At 33.5% G+C, this 4,860-nt stretch overlaps 1 pseudogene; it reads right to left on the bottom strand.

Moving 5' to 3' along the window:
* Positions 1 to 3,348: 3,348 nt before the first annotated feature.
* LOC114076396 lies at positions 3,349 to 4,605 on the bottom strand (annotated as a pseudogene).
* Positions 4,606 to 4,860: the final 255 nt, after the last annotated feature.

Raw genomic sequence — 4,860 nt, 5'->3', positions numbered from 1 at the left:
CCAACAATCTTACATCAGAATAGCTACAACACTAGTAAACCCCTATCGGAATCTCACCCCAGACAAAATTATAATGCAACTAGGAAAAAAAGAGGTTGAGGGGGGGAGGGTTCCTTGATGAGTCTAGGTAGACACTCACCATAACTAACCAACCATAGATACTAGGAAAGTGTAACATCGCAGAAAAATTTTGAGTTAAGACTCGAAAATTCTTTGTTGAGTAAGCTTTTACCAAGGAATTTAAAATATACTTAAGTTTAATGGTCCCTAGATGTAGAACTTTGAGTGTCAAAAAGAACTTAAGAGAATTCCTTCAAGTCATTCCTAGATTCTACTATGTTTAAGGTCAACTTGAAACGACAACATATAACACAAGATTAGTTAGGAGACTCATAAGATATCAAATGAAAGATATTGGAGTCCTCTTTTCAATGAGAGTTTACTAACTTTTGAATTCGTATGAGAGAGATATAACCGTTTGAATTTGGTTTGTCCAATTAAGGAAAGTTACCTGAAAATATGAGGGGTATTTTGGTCTTTTTCTTACCCAATCAGCTTCAAACGAATTTGAGTAATATTGGGACAAATTTGATTTGAGTCAGATTTCATAAATCCAAATACTCTTAGGGTTTTAGAAGAGATTTCATTCAAGTCACTCCTAAGTTCTTTTACGTTTTGGGTCAACTTTAAACGATCATAAATTTTAGCACAGGATGAGTTAGGAGGCCCATAAGATATCAAATGAGATGTCTTGGAATCCTTTTTCTTAGATATGCCTGTTTGAAGTCAGGTTGTTCAATTAAGGAAAGTTCCCAGAAAATATGAGGGGTATTTTGGTATTTTTCCTTACTCAATTAGATTTAAACATTTTAGTAAGTTTTTTAGGAGTATAAACTGATTGGAATTAGTTTTAGTCATTCTTAAAATAGGCTTAGGGTTTTGAGAGGAGTTCAAGAAGAGAAAAAGAGTAGAAAAGGAAGAGCGTTCAAGATTTTTGTGATTCTTTAAGGGATTTCGCCAAGGATTTTATCCTAAAAGGTACATAGTGTTGGGTTTGTTTCACCCACACCAATTATGAGTTCATTTTATGAATTTCATCCATGAGATTGAGTATATTGATAATCTTATTGAGTTCTTGAAGTTTTGTGCTTCGTTTTTAATAATGAAGTTCTTGTTGAGTTCTTGAGGTGAAAGTTGCAAAAGCCTGTAGTTCTTGGTGGGTTTTCGGTGTAGAATTCTCTGTAATTAGGCTGGGTTAAGGATCCAAAATAGTTTTTAGGAAATCATTCGAGTTTAGACAAGGTAGGGCCGGAAAATAATTGAAGAAAAGTTCGTCAGATTCGTTTGAAATATGGTTGGGGTGTCGCGCCCCTATAGCACCTAAGGTCCTGGCGCCATGCACTTGCAGTACGCCCAAGACCAGCCTCAGTCATATGAGGTCTGGGGCGGTGCGCCACTGCTGTGCCAGGGAGGTCAGGTCCTTTCCGCCTCTGTTTTTCATTTTGTATTCAATCTTTCAAGACATGTATTCTCTCTCTTAGTGATTTTTAATATTCAACCTACATCCAATCATCAAGAAATAATATATATCAAGTTATAATCCTAGAATTTATAATTTAAATTCAGCAAAGAGTCAAGAGTAGAGTGCAAGAAAGTCTTTGATTTAAATTGTGAATCCTTCGAGATCAACTATCGGCTTAAGTAAAGTTTGAGAAAATCCCTATGAGTCTTTTCAAGGAGTCTTCTACAATTACTTTTAAATTGTTTCAACACTCAATTAAGTGAGTATGAGAAGGAGGAGAATGTATTCATGTGTTTACATTGCCATTGAGATCATTGAGTCAAGTCGTTCTAACCCATAATTTCGTGTGAACTCCATAACTTAATTTTGTTTGAGAAGAGTGATATCTTCAAGTTCTAAGTCTTGAGTATTGAGTTCCTGATCGTTTTAGTATTATATTACTAATCATGGGACTACTACATGTTACCATTGAAGGTCCTTGATTTGTGTCGTTCATGTCCATAATTTCGCAGAAGCCCTACAACTCGAGCATTCTTGAGATGAGTAGTATCATTGACTCCATTAGTTATGGAGTTGTTGAGTTCCAAGTATTGAGTTCTATGCATAGTTATGAAATGAGTCGTTTATGTCCATAATTGGCATGAACTTTATTTTAAGAAGTCTTTTTAGAAATTGTTTTAAAGACTTGAGCACTGAAGACTAGAGGTGAGTTCATTTTCTTTAAAATGATATATGGAATCTAAGTATTTCCAAGATTTAATATTTTACATTTAATATGAGAGGAAACTGAGATTTCCAAAAGAGTTTTGAGCAGTTTGAGTACCATATCTTTTAAGAGAGATTTTTTAGTACTAATCTCAAAACACATAAAGAGTTATGCATTTGAACATATGATATAGTTATATTTTGGGATTAGTATTGATCACTGATATGAGGGAGAGTTCAGACAACTCGCAGCCCCCATAAACAATGTAGCCAATGTTAATAGAAAAGTTCATACATTTTAGATGATTCTTTATTGTTTTTTTAGCATAAACTAGTGGATCTACTTAGTTAGTAGGTTATATACCCTGGCAAAGTATAAGACAGTTTTGGCAACATGGGCTAGACGTTGTATAATCACATAGCTCATAACGATGGTTTTCGGTTAGAGAATTTCCCAAACCGAGTTATTTTTATCTTTACATACAAATAAGAGTTATTATTGTATTTTGAATAAAACTAAGTTATTATCCATTGTTTAAAAGCTTTCCAGATATTGCATCTTTTATTGTTGCTTTATCCTTGAGTATCTTATTGTTGAGTTGAGACCTATTTCTCTAAGTTTAGTTGAACTATGTTTCACTGAGTCGAGTATCTTATTATATAGTTAAGCCCTATTTTCTCTAAGTTGGGTTGAACTATTTTTTATTTAGTTGAGTGAGTTGAGAAGAGGTAAGTATGTTTCTTTTGTATCAGTTCAAGCTTATGTTTATGCTTTAGAATCGTACATTCCATATACTGAGCCATTTGGCATGCATTGTCTCATGATGCAAATACAGGTATTCAGGATCATCAATAGGCGTTTCGTTGAGGTCATATGAGATTTCAGCCACCTTTGGTGAGCCTTCTTATATTCCTAAGGACTTCGCCTTTATCTTGTAGTTATTAATTTTGAGATGTTGCGTATTTTGTCCAGATATCCTTCTGTAATAGTAGAGGCTTCATAGATAGAAAGAGTTGAGGATTTTATCTAGACATTCGAATTATTTGTCTGTTTCACTTAAAATGTGGTCAGATACTCAATTTGAATTAAACAAACTATAATTCGAATATCTAACTGAAATTTATAAACCTACCCGAATAAGATCACATATGTGGTCGATGCCCTTGTAAGGGTAGTGAGATTCAGTGTTAATACCACCATTGGAAATAATAAATTGAAAAACATAATCCATTAGGCCACCATTGAAATCATCATCATACGTTGTGCCACAATCTACTAATTCTTGCTTAGATAAGGTGATCACATCTCCTATTGCTATTTGGTTTATGCCTTCTACTGCAGCCACTATTGAAAAGGCCCAACAGCTCCTTGTAAATCAAAATGATCAAAACACCTCTATGAAAGCCATATATTGATAACAATGCTAGAGAAATCATACTTTTATTTATATAGGAGTAATTTTGATAACAATGCTAGAGAAATCATACTTTTATTTATATAGGAGTAATTTTTTGTGTTTTCAACGCGCTTTTTTTTATGTGCACTATTTAAAAGATCACTACTTTTCCAATGAAAATTGTTCACTATTTATTTCCACATATATTTTTGGTTGAATCGATCATGAATATCTATTTCCCATCATGTATTTTCCCAGTGAGTTTGTTCAATGAGATATGAGTGGAAACATCAAATATTATTGCACAAATTTCTCCTTAATTCACGGTGTAAAAAACTTTTGTTTCTAGTAGTGGTACAAACATGATTCTTTTGATAAGCGAAGTATGCATGTGCGGATCTATTTTTTTAATGGATGACAGTGTGACTCGAATTCAGGTCTCCTATTTGTTCTGATATCATGCATAATGTAAAAGTTGAAGCTATTAGAAAGAATATATTTTAATTAGTTAGGAATATTTACAGAAAGGTTACATCCTACACTTAGCAAGTATAACAATATTGACTTGAAAATTAAAAAAGTATAGCTACCACAACTCCCTTGGTTCTTAATAAGGGCAACTGCACCTTTCATCCTCCAATCAACCGATTCCGGTACATGACTAGCCCAAAAAACGTAGCGATGGCTAGAGTTCTTAGACATAATAAGGCGGTGTCTAGAATCACTCTTCGGGCCCAAATACATGGTCTTATATTCCTCGTTCGTGAGATCAGCAAACCGGTTCAATCCTAGCACATACATCTGATTTCGAGTTGTTATGTTCCTCGATGAACCTCAAATTAACTTTAAAAATCTTGAATCTTTTCCCTTTTTCTCCTAGCCCATTATATATTTTTCTGTGCTCCACCAACCATATTTCATAAATATACCTTTTACCTCCTCATTTGTATTATTATTGATATTGTTATTATTGTAAGACATGTCATTTGAATTCGTTAAGTATGCCAACAAGATGAGGAGAAAATTGGTTATTACAATGATAGACATAGTTGAAAGTGGAAGAGAACAATTAACAAAAAGGTCTAGAAATTAGTAAAGAGGGCTTGACAAGTAAGGGAAGTAGAACCCTTTTTTGGCTTATAAAGATGAAAATTTTGATATTTTATTACATTATCTTGGGCCAATTATTGATATGTTTCAAGGAAAATGCTGCCAAACACTATTTTCTAATTTCTT

This window comes from Solanum pennellii, chromosome 3, assembly GCF_001406875.1.
Source record: "Solanum pennellii chromosome 3, SPENNV200".
Taxonomy (NCBI): Eukaryota; Viridiplantae; Streptophyta; class Magnoliopsida; order Solanales; family Solanaceae; genus Solanum; species Solanum pennellii.
The sequence above is the reverse complement of the archived record's forward strand: the minus strand, read 5'-3'. Positions and strand labels throughout refer to the sequence as shown.